Below are 17,422 nucleotides of genomic sequence, written 5' to 3'. Positions count from 1 at the left end.
GCAAGGTCTGCCTTATTCCAAAGGAAGTCAGTTAGTCCTGCCCTCACTGTATTCCCCAGCCCCACCAGAGGGCATGCTGATCCTCCTGTGCTTTATCTAGTTTGGTTTAACGGCTTCCACTGACACCCTTCCCCCTACCACTCGAACCCATGTGCCCTTTGAACTGCCTCATTGTTAAGAGATCTGAAAGATCTCACTGTCAGAAAACTTCTTCATTTCCTCTCCATTACTCTGCAATGTGCCCTTGTGGACCCCTCGGTCAGTTCCTTCTCCTTGTGATACCTGACAATTTTCTTTGTGTGGTGTTTACACCGCCTAGAAACAGGAAAGACATTTCAAAGCATCTGGGCTGGAGAACACACCATCTTTGAAATAGTTTTTTTTTTTTTTTTAATTGAAATTCAAAGCACACCCTCTCCAGGAAGCCCACCAGATTAATTCCAGGCAGCAAAATCCCCATGCCATCCCCTTACAGTCCCTTTATAACTTGCTATTGGCTATTCACAACCACATTGGATGTATCTGCTTCTATTCTCTTAGAAACATCATGATTAGCAATGCCTAACTATATTTACTGCTTAAACCTAATTGCATATTTGGATTCCAAAATTTTTGCGGGAACTCAGTACAATTTTCAGACTATATACTATAAGGAAGTGAATTCTGTTGTAATTTTTCCTTCACTACACCTCAGCATCAATCATGTTGCTTTCAAAAATGAAAAAATATGCAAGTCCATTTTGTGTAAAAAAAACAAAAAACCTCACTTCTGTGGTAGAACAAAAAGCTCATCAAACTCCTGGCCTGGGTCTCCCAAGCTCTCATGTATGGCTTTAGCTCTTTCAGTGTGTAATGGTGGTGGACAAAAATGCTTCAGTTTCTCTATCTGTGAAATAAGAATCGAGTTATTTCTTTCCCATTCACTTCACAGAAGTCTCCTGGGGAACAAGAGTCGAATGATTAATGACGGCAAGTCCCTGGATAAACACAAAATGCTTAATAAAAATAATCCCTTCTGACCACAGTGATAGGCACCAATGATCTGATGCTAAACCTTGACTGCGACTCAGATAAACTATAGGCCCTGCCCATGGACCCAGGCTGCTTTTCCCCTGGTGAGGGCCTTCTGGACTCCTGGTCCTCGACTCCCTCCACTTACAGGCTCCTGTTCACAACCCCCTGGCCCCCCAGTGGCTCATACCCAGCCCCCAAGTAGCATGAAAATCTGTTTCCTGGTTGTGGAGGAGCAACATGTGGGAAAATGAAATGCCCCATTATGAAGTCACTATAATTTTATCCTCCCTTTTCCAGGGAACATGCTTGCTCAGCCCATACTACATTATTAGAAATAATGATGAGCCTGTTTGGCATGGCTCAGTGGTTGAGTCTCAACCTATGAACCAGGAGGTCACAGGTTTGACTCCTGGTCAGGGCACATGCCCCGAGTGCAGACTCAATCCCCAATAGGAAGTGTGCGGGAGACAACCGATCAGTGATTCTCTCTCGTCATTGATGTTTCTATTTCTCTCTCCCTCTCCTGTTCTCTCTGAAATCAATAAAAAAAATGTGCCAAGTAAGAAAACTATATGAGAATAAAACTCAGTTTTTCATCCAGTTTAGGTCCTTCCTAAGAGAAGCTCTTGCATAGCTCAGGGAAGGGACTCCAGGTGAAATACACTTCATGTCGAGACTGAAAAAAAAAAAAACACGGGGTGTGCTTAAAAAGCATATACCCGTCTCTTGGTAGGAACTGCAAAGGTTATTTTAAAAGGAAATAAGGGATTCTGGCATATTTTCAGTTTACTGTGTTTATGGAACATGATGTATTCCTGGTGTTCAGGTATAAGACAGCCAAGTGAAATCACCCTGAACATAAACTGTGTGTAAATTCAGAAAGCTCAAGATGCGTACTTACTTGACCTGCTCTACTGCATGTTAAACTGTCTTGTCCTAATTTACTTTCTTTTTATTCTCTTCTTTAAGAGGATGAAAGAAAAATAAGGGCGTTCCTGTTAGAGAAAAGAATCACCAAGCTCCGTTATGATTCATGGAGCAACATGAGGAGCTGAGCTTTGGAATCAGACAGACCTGGGTTTGGAATCTTAATAGCACCAGTTACTAGCCATGGGGTCTTGAGCAAGTTATTTGACTTCTCTGAATCCATTCCCCTGTCTATAAAGATGGATTTTTTAAAAAGTATATATATCCTAATGAAGAGTGAATTAGATATTGTATCAAGTGCCTGGCAGAGTGCCTAACTTGTAATAGACAACCAATACATAAGAGCTGGTAATAATCATAATAATGAAAATAACAATATATTTCTGAATTGTCAATAAATCTATTACAGCAAATCAGCAAAAGTTTTGGAGGAGCTATGGGAACTAAAGGAAAGGAAAATACAATGATTTATACAAAATAAAAATGGCCCTAGAAGATCAGAGCATATAGTTTCATGTTTGAAAATGTTAGTAAAAGTATCTCTTTATGCAGTCTTTGCTTTTGCTTAAAGTATATGCCAACCACAGCATACGTTCTTAAGTTGGCCAGGTCATAACACTATACCACAATACACTCATTCCTCAGAAACATTGCATACCATAAAATTGCATGTTAAAGTAAGAGGGAAAAGGAGAAAAATATATTCCACTTTGTAACCAGAGCACTAATGAAAACAATAATTATTGAGTGGGACATAACTTGAATGCCCGGGAAGACTGACCCTAGGTTGCCTCGGGGGTAATTTTAAAATGAATAAAAGCAATAGTGTAGAACTTCTGCTTCTGGCCAACATGGAGTATAAAGAATTATATTTACCCAATTGTGTAAAATAACTTAAAAGAAGAAAGAAAAATAACTAGACAAATATATGAAACAATAATGAAATAAGCAGGTCATTGATTTCTGAATGATGAAAAGCAAATGAGGTGACCCCCAGGATTGCCTAGCTTCCTGAAAAGTTTCCAGGACATCACACAGAGAGAACTTGGGTAGAGCCCAGGGATCTCCTTGAATTGAGGCAATGGGACTGGAAATACAAGTACACCAATGTGGCGAGAGTCCTCAGAGCAGAGAACTTCACAGGAGACAATTGCACAGAGAACCAAGATGTTTAAAGGGTTCCTTCAAGGTTTTGGTTGGTAACTGATCAAGAATGTGACTAAGGAAACTACCTGAGACTAAAGGATGAACTTACAGGATAGGAGCACAAAACTAGAAGAAAGATAGAACATACTAAATAGTCATGAAAGGTATTTTTAATTGACCTTCTACAGATAAAAACTAAATATCTGAACTGAAAAAATACGCTGAATGGGACTGACAGCAGATTAGCATCACAGAATGAAAGATAAGTGAACTTGGAGATACAGTAATAGAAAATATCCAAACTTAAGCATAGAGATTTTAAAAAGAACAAGAAAAACAAAGCAAAACAAATAAAGCATCACTGAACCATGGGACAACTTCAAGCAGTCCAATATGTGTAAAATTGGAGTCACTAAGGAAAAAAAGGCAAGGGGAGGCATTCAAAAATATTTTCAAACTAATGTCCAAAATATTTTCAAACTTGATGAAAACTATAAACCTATAGACCCAAGAAACTGAATGGACTGCAAGCACAAGAAACATGTAGAAAATTACATGAAGGCACATAATCCATTTGCTTAAAAACTAGTGATAAAGGAAAAATATTAAAAGAAGCCTAAGAAAAATGACACTCTACATACAGAGAAATAGCAGTAAGGATGGTAGATTTCTTGTCAGACACTATGCAAAAGAGAAGATAGCATACGACATCTTTAAAGTACTCAAGGAAAAAATACTATTCAACTAGAATTCCATAGTCCACAAAAATATCTTTCAAAATTAAAGTGAAATACGTTTCAGACACATTAAGAGATGAAAACGACGCCGAAACCGGTTTGGCTCAGTGGTAGAGCGTTGGTCTGCGGACTAAAAGGTCCCAGGTTCGATTCCGGTCAGGGGCATGTATATTGGTTGCGGGCACATCCCCGGTAGGGGGTGTGCAAGAGGCAGCTGGTCGATGTTTCTCTCTCATCAACGTTTCTAGCTCTCTCTCTCTCTCCCTTCCTCTCTGTAAAAAATCAATAAAATATATTTAAAAAAAAAAAAAAAAAAAAGAGATGAAAACGAAAACCTAAAAGATAATCTATGATCACCTCAATAGATAGACGAAAAAGCATTCGGCAAAATCCAGTATCTATTGGTGATTTTAAAAATGCTTCTACAAACTAAGAGTAGAAAAAATTTTTCTCAACTTAAATACAATCTAAAATAAACCTACAGCTAATAATCAGACTTAATTGTGAAAGACTAAATGCTTTTCCTCTAACATCACGAATAAGTAAAAGATGTCTGCCCCATTACGTTTATTCAATAATATAATGGAAGTTCTAGCCAAATAAATTCATGGTATCCAGTTGGGAAGAGGGAAGTAAAACTGCCTTCCACCACAGGTGACATGATAACAGATGTAGGAAATCCTGGGGAAGCAACAAAAAAAGCTATCAGAACTAATTAGTGAGTTCAGTAAAGTTTCAGGATACAAGATCAATATACAATAGCCAATAGTATTTCTATACACTAGCAACAATGAGAAATTTAGAAATACCATTTATAATAGAACTTAAAAATATAAAATAGTTAGAGATAGACTTGATAAAAGATGTTTAATATCTGTATATTGCAAACTACAAAATATTGCTAAGGGAATTTTTAAAAGATCTAAAATATAGAGTGATACATTGCATTTATGGATCAGAAGATTCAATATTGTCAAGATGTCAATTCTTTCCAAGTTGACCTCTAAATTCAATACTTTCCCAATCAATACCCACAGGCATTTTTCTGTAGAAATTGACTAGCTGGTTTGAAAAGTTATATGAAAATTTTAAAAAAGCCCTAGAATACTTAAAACACTTTAAAAAGGCAGAACAAAGTTAGAGAACTTACACTATTTGCCGTCAAGACATATGATAAAACTATTGTAATCAAGACAATACGCATTGGTGTCAAAGAAGATAAATAGATATATGAAACAGGACAGGTTGATCAACTGATTCTTAACAAAGATACAAAAGCAATTAAAAAAGCAAAGATAGTCTTTAATAAATGACACTGAGACAATTTTATATTCATATGCAATAAAGGAAACTTCAATCTATAACTCACATCATATACCAAAAATTCACTCAATATGGATTATACATCTATATGTAAATCCTAAAATTATAAAACTTCAAGTAGTTGTTTATTTGCTGAACCATTTGATGTAAGTTACAGGTACCACAATATTTAAACCTAAGTACTTCAGCATGCATTTGAAAAAATTGATTGTTCTGTTTCCATGTTGCTGTTATCACACCAATAAAGTTAACACTGATACAATATTTCCTCATATTCAGCCTATATTCAAATCTCCTTAGTAGACTCAATGCTGTCCTATTCTTGCTATTTTTCAATCCAGGATCAAATCAAGTTTTATGCATTGCATCTGGTTTTCAAGTCTCTTTATCTCTATAATCTAAAATAGTCCTCCCCCTCCTCTTGTCAAAGCTGGTATGGCTCAGTGGATAGAGCATCGACTTGCGGACTGAAAGGTCCCAGGTTTGATTCCAGTCAAGGGCATGTACCTTGGTTGCAGGCACATCCCCAGTAGGGGATGTGCAGGAGGCAGCTGGTCGATGTTTCTCTCTCATCAATGTTTCTAGCTCTCTATCCCTCTCCCTTCCTCTCTGTAAGAAATCAATAATATATATATAAAATAGTCCTTCCCCTAGTCTTTAAACATTTTTATGACATTGATATTTTTAAAGGCCTATGCCAGTAGTTTTGAAAGATGTCCAACAATCTGGATTTGTCTAGTTGGTGCCTCAAATTTGGGTACAGGTTAAATATTTGGGGTGCATAAACTACATGGGTTATGCACACTTCCCATTGCATCACAGCAGATACTGCTGTTCAGTCAGTCAATTTGCATAGTATGCTTTTATTATTATAATGATATAATGATATTCTCACTCAACAGAATACTATGAAGCTTATAATTTTCTTTTAAACTGAGATATTAATGTTTACTGATATGTAAAGATGCTTAATGCAATAAGAGAAAAAAAATGAAGTTGTAGAGCTTGTTGGAAAGGAAAGCATGTGGATATCTGTGGCATCTCTGTACTCTACAGAGGATGCTTCTGGAAGGATGCACAATGGCTGACAGTGGTTCTTTGGCAGTGGGATTCTGGAGTTGGGGTAGAATGTTGGAGAACAGAACTTCGACCCCTTGTTTTGAATTTTTTTTTTTTTTTTACAATTTGATTTTTTTTTTTTTTTTACCCTGTACATGCATTCTTTTAAAAATAGAAAACAAAAAGTATTTTAAATAATCAATTTCCATATCCTTGGGCATGGCTTCTAGTTCCAGCTCCCTGTTAAGCAGATCACAATGCCTTCATTTCCCACTGGTCCCAAGCGCTTTCTTTTTTCTACATCTTTCTTTTCGGCAGCCATTCCCACAGCAGTGGAAACACGGTTGAGTGTTGTCTAAGTTGTAGCAGGCCCAGAAGGGACACGGTGAGCAAGCGGGGCTTTGTCTTACACAATTCTCTGTTGTGCTATCATAACACATTTAAACTCCAGGCAACACACCAAGAGACGCTGAAGCAAAAGGGACGAGATGGGGAGATTTGAAGCGGATTGCTCGCGGTGGAGATGTGCCCAACATCTGCCTCCCTGACGATGATCCGACCATTACTAATTATTTGTTCTGCTTGTTTACTTTCTCAACCCTGGAGACCAGAAAATAGTTTTCTCATACCAAGATTACAGTTGTGAGATACCCATGCTTGTTTACTTTCTTATCAGGGAATATTTGACCAGTCTTTACTAGAGAAAAATTAAGAATTACTAAAACTTGTAATGGAGAGCAAAAGGGATATAGTCAATAATATCTTGATAACTATATGTATGGTGCCTGGTGGGTACTGGAAATACCGGGGGAACATTTTGTTTCGGATTTCAGAGAGGAAAAGAGAGGTAGAGAGAGACAGAAACGTCAATGATGAGAATCATTGATAGGCTGCCTCCTGCACACCCGCAACTGGGGATCGAGCCTGAAACCTGGCCATGTGGCCTGACTGGGAATCAAACCAGGATCTTCTGGTTTATAGGTCAAAGCTCAACCACTGAACCACACTGGCTGGGCTCAGGGGAACATTTTGTAAAGTATATGATTGTCTAGCCACTATGCTGTACACCTGGAACTAATACAAAATTATATTGAAGGTAAACGGTAATTGAAAAATAAAAATTACAAATACAAAAAATAAAAATAAATAAAACAACAGAAAAAGAATTCACTAGAACTTACAAAACTAAGTTCTAGTGCAGCTCATGAGGACTAGAGCTTTACTAAGGCTTTATGAAATAACATCTGACCACCTTGAACCTATAAAATATTTGCAGCCACACAGATTGGTGAGTACTGGCTAACCCTCAGAGCTGGCCAAGGTGAAATTCAAGTTGCACTGGACTACAGGACCATCGGCATCTCATTCTGAGGGGCCCCAGCTGCACCTCAGAGTTGCTGCAGAGGATGGCTGGCCATGTCATTCCACAGCACTAACATCTGCTAAAAGCACTGGATGGCATATTGAAATGAAAATAAAATGAGTATTTAACATCATGTTTAGAATATTTAGAAGTATTCTGTAACCCCCCCTGGAAAAGTGCAGGCTCCTTGGACCAATGCAAAGCCAGGGCCAGCAGTCCCTGCCAGAGAAGAAACCAGCGTCAACTGCTTCTGAGAAGTCGGGAATGGTATGAGATGGCAAAAGGGTGTGCTGTTGTCCCTGGGGTGATGTGACTTTTAGAAATTAATCAAGAGTTCCCCTCCTTAACTAGGTACCTGAATAGTGGTATTGTGCAGAGGTTTCTTGAAATCCTGCACTGCTGATTAAGTAAAGGCAAAGCCTAATTTTTACTTCCCCCATCACTCCAGCGACGACGGAAAGCCATCTGCCTGAGCCCAGAACAAGCCAATGCTACGTGCAATGAGCAGCCACTCCTCCCACCATCCAAACACGGAAGTCGGCCTTGGTCTGCAAGTGACTGAGGGAATGGGCAGTTCCTGTTGCAGCTGTGGGAAACCCTAAACATCTGCAACCCGCTTTAGAGTTTTCAAAGCATTTTCCCTCATATATCGTGCTCCTTCTCATACACAACCACAAGTGAGAGGGCGATTAAATGCAGAGTGTGTTTTTATGTATTCAATCTGCACCACCACCCTTCAGCCCGTCAAATAAAGCTGAAATGTCACTGGTGAATGTTTTTCGGAGAATGGTGGGAACATTTTTATGTTTTCTTAGAAACAATCAATTAAAATGAAAAACCATTTTTCCAGTCTTCCAAGATGAGAGTTTGACTTCAGATGTTTCAAAATTTGCCCAAACCAGTACCTACATTGTTTTGTACTATGCGATCCAATGAAACAGTGATTTATTGAGCACTTCTTGGCTGTTCTAGAGGGGTCTTAGGGGGTCTGTGGAGAACAAAGACTAGTCAGGAGATGGGATAAGGGGTGAGGGACCCTGTGAAATATGGGAGCGTGGGGTGCCGATGGAGCACCGGGAGGGGTGCTCACCCCATCTGGGGAGAAGAAAGTGTCTCCTCCAGCTTTACAATCCATAGCCATCACATCTTCACAGTATGTGCAGGAGAAACATGCTGTTTGGATTATAGAAAGTGGTGTGAAAGCATCCTGTTTGAGGAAAGCAAATGAAAACATGCATACTTGCCTCTTGGCTTTGCCCTTGCTCATCATATTCTCTTCCAAGTCCCTCCCTTATCTCCTCACGGGCTCTGACTCCTCGTGAGCTGCTCAGAATGCTGACTCTAAATAGATGGCTGGGAAAGGGCCTGAAAATGCCTGTGGCCTGCCAGGTCGTGGGAGGCAGTGATGAAGGAAAGGGCGCCCATAAAACAGCCGAGGCCAGGGAGAGGCAAGCCCAAGGGGTCCAAACCTTGCTATCAATCAGACCACTCAACTGAGATGTTACTTTTGGGATTCTCTACTTGCCACCGCTCCACCCCAAGGTCAAAGTGACACTTGTGTTCCGTGATCATTTCTGTTCAGTTGCCACCCCTGTCAAACTGCATAGATAGTTCAAGAATTTTCTTTATCTTAACCAGTGTCTGCCATCATGCTTGGCTCGCAGTATTTCTCAGAAAACATTTGTTTCTATTTTTTAAATTTAAAAAATGCTGGGAATCCTCAAATTAAAGTAAAAGATACTCTGTTAATTCCAGTGCTTTAAAAAACTATTATATAGACACGTAAAAGCTCCCCTTTCATATCCTTCCTTTTTCTTTGCTAAAACACATAGATCAATACATATAGTAAATGCTGGTTGAATTAAGTAATAAATGAGTGACTCAATAAATCTAAAGAGTTGAAGAGACTTAGAGGGAAAAAAAAATGCCAGAAGTTAAGCCAGTAGTCAAAAGGATCACCCCCACCTCAAGATGCTTAACTTCATCACATCTGCAAAGTCCCTTTGTCATGTTTCTGGGCGTTAGGATGTAGACTTCTCTGGAGCCCATTATTGTGTCTGCCACAGAACTGGGGGGCCAGAGAGACAGATCTAAGTGCTTCATGGTCCAGACTGTTCTTCCGAAGAACAGTCTCCTACACTTGACCTCATACACTTTCCTTCTTTGGATCTTAGTTTCTTTATCAGTAAGCTGAAGAAATTCATTCAACGAGTGTGTTATTAGCCTCACACATGCTAAATTTAAGGAATATAGACTATAACAGACAGGAGTCATTGTTCTTATGTGCTTACATAGGAAAAGAAAACGAATGAAGTACAATATATTAGATGGTGCTCTGTGTTGAGTGGTGGGTGAGGAGACCAGGGTGTCCTGAACAGAGCAAGGCTGGGGGAAGGGAGGCCGGAATGAAGAATGCAGATCACTTGGGTTCTATAGGTTTGGGTAAGGACTTGTTTTTTTTCTCTCCAGTGACATGGAAAGCCAGAGGAGGGACTATGCTTTGACATGCATTTTAATGAGTTCCTCTGGCTGCTGATGGAGAGAATAGACCGAAGGGGACAAGGATGGAAGCAGGGAGATGTGTTAATACCTTATTCTCTTGACATTCATCTTTTTGTACACCTTGTTCAACTACAGACCCAGGCTTCCTTCATGCAGTTATCCTTTAGGAGCACCTTGCTCCTCTTTCCAATGCAAAGTCCAGCTCATCACTCATCTCCGAGCTGTAAGGGCACCCGAGCAGCTCATTACCCTTCGCCCCCATTCTTGGATGTGGAAACTTGGGGCTCAGACCCTGCCCAGTCACTCAAGTAACCGATAGTGGAGCCAGGACTGCCCCTAATGTGTGAATTGAAGGAAAGTGAAAGGTCTTCTTGATACAAAGATGTTTTCCCTGAAATTCTGTTTGCTAATTTCAGTCTCCCCCATGAAATGGTGATCTCAAAGAGCATGGAGATGTTATTCAGCTTTGTGTACTTAGCACTTAGCACAGTGTCCGGCACATGACAGGCACTCAGTATTTGCTAGATGAGTAGATAATAGAAAGGCAAGCCCTGGAGAGTCTGTGTTTATGTGTTAGTAACATCACATATGCCTACTCCATAAAAAAATAAAAAATAAACAAAACTTGGGGGGCTTTACAGTACCATGACTGTGCTCTAGATGACAGCTATCCTGTTATAGTTGAACAATTTTACAAAAAATCTTCCTCGCTATACTCAGCTTCTCTGTGGTGAAATCCATGTCTTTATCTTCTGTGGATCCTCAGTAACTCAGCTGTCCAGGTTAATAGCAGGTGTGGGAGGGAGAAAGAAGGATGGTGGGAAGGAGGAAGAGAGGGTGGGAAGGAGGAAGGAGGGAAAAAGGGAGAGAAGAATGCTGGTTTTCCAATTCTATTTGTCTCTGAGGTTTCAGAGTGGGAACTAGGCAACTAGAGCCAAGTGAAGAAGGTGATACATATGGTAACATATAAAAAGAAGTATATGAGATACCTGTAGTGACACAAGATTACCTTTCTAATCTTTAGTTTTATGCAGTAAGCATGCATTAAATATTTTAAATATATTTTATTGATTTTTTTTTTTTTTTTTTTTTTTTTTTTTTTTTTTTACAGAGAGGAAGGGAGAGGGACAGAGAGTTAGAAACATCGATGAGAGAGAAACATCGATCAGCTGCCTTCTGCACACCCCCTACTGGGGATATGTCCGCAACCAAGGTACATGCCCTTGACTGGAATCGAAGCTGGGACCCTTCACTCTATCCACTGAACCAAACTGGTTTCGGCTGCATTAAATATTCTAAATGAGTGAATTGTATGAATGAATGAAAAGGCATTGGCGCCTTTGCCTAACAACCTTTCCATGGTTCTCCCATCTCCTCCAGTTCTTATTCTGACTCCAGGCTCTCTCCTCTGGTACTAGCTCCCAAACACCCCAAGAAAGCATATGGTGATACTAGAAAATTCATTATTCTGCCTTTGTCGTATTATCTAATGATTTTCTCGCTAAGTTAGTCACAGTTCAAGTTCAATTTCTCCAATACTAGGTTAGTGAGGTACAGTCAGAGTCTTCCACAGATGGACAATGTTACAAGTAAAGAATCGCTGAGGTCCCGGCAGGACCACCTGTCACAAGGACAGGAGGTTTCACCTGTCAGCCTTGGAGGTGTTACGTCCAAGTACAGGAAGATCCTTGGGTTAAAAATGGACACCTGCATGAGCACACACTTACAGAATTAAGGGCTGGAACCTTGATAATCATTTGATTCAACCACTCCCTTTTTTTAAGATAAAAAAACAAGATGAGAAGTTAAAAACTTTGCAGTGTCACGGTACTAGTTATGGCAGGGTTGGGATTGGGAACTGAGTCGTGTTCTTTTCAGTGACCTGCTACCTCCTGGAATGCAGTCTCTTCCTTTCTGTCTTGCTTCCCATTGTCTCAACCCTCGGAATGGAAGCTTATCCTTTTAGATGCAAAACTGGTATGGATGTTTTTATTTTTTAATGTTTGAATCCTCACCTGAGGATATGTATTTATTGATTTTTGGAGAGTGGAAGACAGAGAGAGAGAGAGATATAAAGATTAATGAGAAGAACATCAATCAGATGTCTCTCATTCGTGCCCTCACCTGGGATCAAACTCACAACCTAGGTATGTGCCCTTGACTGGGAATAGAACCTGCAACCCTTTGGTGCATGGGACCATGCTCCAATCAACTGAACCACCCGGTCAGGGCTGGACAAATGCTTAAAGAGGGATGTTGGCAAACAGAAAACTTGATGATAAATAGGGAGATGATGCAAGAGAAAGGGCTGAATCCAGAAATAAATCATATCTTCACATAGTGTTTACAAAAATTGTGTTTTGAATAATTTCCATAGAAATTATTTTACCCACCACAGGAATGCCGCTCTCTCCACGGGGATCTGACCAAACAGAAAGAGAAGCAGAATGAAGGAAAAGCCGTAATTTAGATTTATATATAAAACATTAGTTGGAACCTAAGTAATAGCCCTCGACTAATCAGAATATTTTATGCATTCTGCTTTTTAGTGGAAAGAGCAAACCACAAGAAAGCAAGCATATATCAGAGATTTAGAAAATGTTTCCAGGGATTATTTTAGGCTTTAAAATTTTCCCCCCAATTCCCTGCACTGTCTATCTTTAAAATATCTCCCCACACACCTCCCTCTTTCCCCTCACATGTGTTCATCTGTTCATTTAACCAACTGCCAATATTTATCGAGCTTTCCTCTGATGTCAGGTCCTCTTTTGGTCAGAGATGAAAATGTGGTCTTGCCTTCAAGTTTAATGGCTGGTTAGAAAGTTATCCTAAGACTACTCAGATTTTTATCACTTTCCCCCCCCCCACAGTTATATTTCTAGTTCTAGTACTAAATATTTCCATCTGGCCTTCCAGATCCACTATCTACCATTTCTTTGCATCCTGTTTTGTGCTTCTGGGGGATGGTGGAGGGCGAGGGGGAAGTTCTGACCTTTATGGCTGAGATAAACAAGTTCCTTTGCCCTGGGGCTCAGTGAATGGAGAAATGAAAAGATCAGATCAGAGGATGGGAAGAGATATGCAGAGCTATTATTGTCTCCCCTGCCCCCCAACACACACCTCATTCCCCACACCCACCACCGTTGTGTGTGTGTGTGTGTGTGTGTGTGTGTGTGTGTGTGTGTGTGTGTCGGGGGGAGGTGGACAGTGGCTATATTCCTCTCCTAAAGACCTCAGAACCTATTGGATAACATCCTCCTGGAACTCTCATGGATTAGCAGCTGTCATATAAATCATCGTGCTTGCCAATTACACAACAATGAGTACATTTCTGAGAAATAGCAGAAAGCAACACAGCTGAGTGAAAACTAAGGAACTGCTACCTAAAGTAGCCAGAGAGAAGGAAAATAGGTCAAAACACTCTTCCTACTTATCCTCTGCCAAGAGATCTGTGGAGAGCCACTTCATGTTCACAGTTGGGTGAGAAAAGTTGCATATTCTCTGTCCTTCATACACTTAACCCTGCCATGACAAGGTAACATGGAGGGGCAGTTTTACTTGGTTGAGGGTAGCCCCGTGGTGCAGTCTTGAGAAAATTTTGTGACCCATTCTCAGTATTTGTATCTCGGTATCTGCCATGGCAAAACTTTGGGCACATCATGAGAAAGCAGAGTTCTTTGGAAAAGACAGTAATACTGGGGACAACAGAAAGCAGCAGGAAAAGAGGAAGACTAAATATGAGATGGATTGATTCCATAAAAGAAGCCATAGGCATGAATCTATAGGACACTGTGGATGTCACTCATTCATAGGGTCACCAGGGGTTGGAACTGAGTCAATTGCATATAATACACACACACACACACACACACACACACACACACACACACACACCTCTGACATGGAGAAGAGTTCAGGTGACATGCTTTGCAATATGGATACTGACTGTAACATCTATCTTTGCATCTCTAAATGAATCTAATTTGGAACCAAACAGACACTAGTTTTTAGAATCCCAAGAGTTACAGTGTATGCCATCTAGCCTTGTTATTTTTTACTCTTTTCACAAAAAGTACATATAGATTAAATGGCTCACAGAGATCAGTAAAGGGTCGATCACAGTGATTTTCAATCTTTTTCATCTCATGGCACACATAAACTAATTACTATGTCTGGCATGCAGAGACAACCAGCAAAATGCTCTTTCCGAACTTTAATGAGCTGGTTTTTAAGCTCCACTTCCTCCATGGAGCACATGTCTTAAGACTGAGGGTGAACAGTGGGCATGGGGGATATTGAAAATAGTCTCTTACCTTTCTTCAAAAGTATTCTTTCCATCCCAGATCCACACTTTACGAAGGGAGCAACTCTCCATCTTCTTTGAAGACTTGTGCTCTGATGTCGAGACGGCAATCTGACAAAGAGTATCAAGAGAAAACATTCAGTGTGAACAGGGATTCCAGGGCCTGAAACATCCCGTGTAATCCTTCCTCCTCCTGGCCCTGCACCCTAAGGACTCTAGAAAGAGTGGAGTCAGTTCTCTGAAGATCAACACAGACACATCCTTCACTCAGGTCTGCTCTGACTCTCCCATCTTCCCCACCACCTCCCAACCCCAGTCACAATGACCATCAGAGTAGGGTAGAGTCCCTAAGGTAAGTAGTTAAATCTGGAAAAAACGAGGGCCTTGGCCCCTGGTTTGAAGGAAAAGGTATTCTGAAAAAATTTCTAGTTTGCTATCCACATCACCCAGTTTCTCCCTTAACTTTGCTGACACCTTCCAGGGAAAAAAAGGTCATAGTACAGTAATGCCTCCCTGAAAACCCCTAGGTAGCTTTCCCAAAGACCAGGGAACAAACGTTGTACCCAAAATTATGAAAAGAAGGGTTTGTTTGCATTGTGGAATCTATTCCACTGTTTAAAAACATATGCAATATAAATTAAAGGTCAGAGGGCAATGGCTGTGCCTTAAGGAAGTTTTGAACACAGATGCCACCTGGTCTCTGCATTCTGATGATTCTCCTCACACAAAGAAAGGGCTATAGTTTGTACTTCCTCAACAGCAACCAGGGAAAGAGCGTCTTTTAATGTTGGGGGTGGGGGTGGGGAGGTGAGAGCACCAGCTTTTTAGTAATTAGCCGTTTCTTGCTCTGGGTGTGAGGCATGGCACAAGGACGTGTGTTTCTGAGAAGCCTTTCCCCTGGACCAGCTCTGGCTGTAACTACTGAGCTCACAGAGCTGTCACTGAAAGTGGGGGGCTCATCTGACATGGCTGGTGTGACTCAGTATTTGAGTGCCGACCTATGAACCAGGAGGTCACCATCCAACTCCTGGTCAGGGCACATGCCCAGGTTGAGGGCTCTATCCCCAGTGTGGGGAGTACAGAAGGCAGCCAATCAATAATTCTCTCTCATCATTGATGTTTTTATCTCTCTTCCTTCTTCTCTGAAATCAATAAAAATATCTTTAAAAAAAGAAAAAGCAAAAGCAGGACACTTGTTTGTTAAATTAAAGTTCTTTCTATTCTTGCTCTAATTCCTAGTGTGATTTTTGTCAGGATACTTGATATCTTTGGACCAGCTTTATCAGCTATAAAACGAGGGGTGGAATTAGAATTAAGACAAAGGTGAGAAAGAACAAATCTCCAAACCATAATTATGGTTTCTCGTAAAGTTAATGATTCTTGGAAGTTATCTCAGTCAAGGGCAGACTCTGCCTCACTTTAAATCCTTATAATGAATCAAGCAGAAGACAGCATGACCAGGGAACAAGAAGTTGTACCTAAAATTACGAAAAGAAGGGTTTGCTTGCATTGCAGGATCTATTCCACTATTTTAAAAAACATGTGCAATGTAAATTAAAGGTCAGAGGGGAATGGTTGGGCCTTAAGTGAGTTTTGAACACAGATGCCATCTAGTCTCTGCATTCTGCAGAATTCTTCTTTAAGTGAATAAATGTGTAGGATAACTCTCCATTACCTTGATCAGCATCTAATATCAACCTGACACTTGGAATTAAATTAGAGAAACAAAATTGGATACCTTGGGTCTTGAGGGCTGATTATACTATTGGAGCAGGGAGTGGATTTAAACCCTTTCCTTATCCCATTTAAATCTAACTAGATATAAACTCTCCATTACTGAGGCATAGAGGTGTGTCTGCAGAGGTGGAGGTTCGCCTTGATGTTCTTGGACACCGAAACCTAATCCTTTCTTCTGACACACATGGTTGCAATAGAAAGTGTTCCCCAACTGCCAGTCTGGTTTTAATCTATTGTTTCAGACAGGACAGGATTTGCAGGGAATGCAGAGAAAAGAGCACAATTACCAGGACTTACTATAAAATAAAAGTGTTGATGAGAAATCAAATTTTAAACAAGTGTTCAAAAATAGTAAGCATGAACCTATTAGATAGCTGTACAGTGCACACGTGTATGACTCTAAGGGCTTTTAATTGTAAGTCTATCTAAAGTCTGCTTCCAATACAACATTTGTATCTCATTTTACGAAAATCCTCTGGCTTACCAAATGATAGCGATGGTAAAATATTGCAATACATACAATGCTGCTTCATTTAAACAACACTCTTGCATGATGAGATATTCCATAAGTGAACTTCCATTTAACCAAACTAACTCTGCATTATGTAAGCTTAAACATGTTAATTAACCACTTTGTATGGAAACATTGCAAAAGTGTATTCTATATCTTTTCTTTAAAAGATGCACCCAGCAACATATCTTTTCCTGAAGGTTCAGGATTAGCATTTAAAATCCTTATTAAAATATGCTTAATATTTTAACGGTACTTCTTAGAAGAGAACAAGATGGCGAGCTTGTATGATGGTGAGCTTTTTGGTGATACTTTTCCCAACACCAAAAGGTTTCAGAATGCTGCTGTAAAGAAGTACAAAAGCAGACAAAACTAGCTTCCTTTTAGTGGATCTAGCATCTTTTCTGCCGCCAGCTGTTCCTTCTGGCACGTTAAAGGACTATCAACCTCTGAAAATTAATCATGTACTTTGTCAAAATAAAAAAAAATTAGATTTAAAAGATATCCCTAGTCTATGTAAGGCACTCTACTACATGCTGGGGAAAATGTAAGAAAATACAAAATATAGTCCCGTCCAAGGAGCAACCTTGCTGGCGGAGTGACACTCACATCATCAGGTCACCACAACTTATTACTTGGAAGTGTGAGAATAATTGACCTAAAAAACACAGGGATTGGAATGATTACACTTGTGTCCTGATATACCTCCTTCGATGGGAGTATGTCTCACGTGGAAATACCAGTCCTGCGAGTCTTAGCAGATAAAAGACGAAATGTGCTGCTTGAGGAAATAGAGTAGG

The sequence above is a fragment of the Pipistrellus hanaki genome (assembly GCF_964339955.1).
Source record: "Pipistrellus hanaki genome assembly, chromosome: 18".
NCBI lineage: Eukaryota > Metazoa > Chordata > Mammalia > Chiroptera > Vespertilionidae > Pipistrellus > Pipistrellus hanaki.
The sequence above is the reverse complement of the archived record's forward strand: the minus strand, read 5'-3'. Positions refer to the sequence as shown.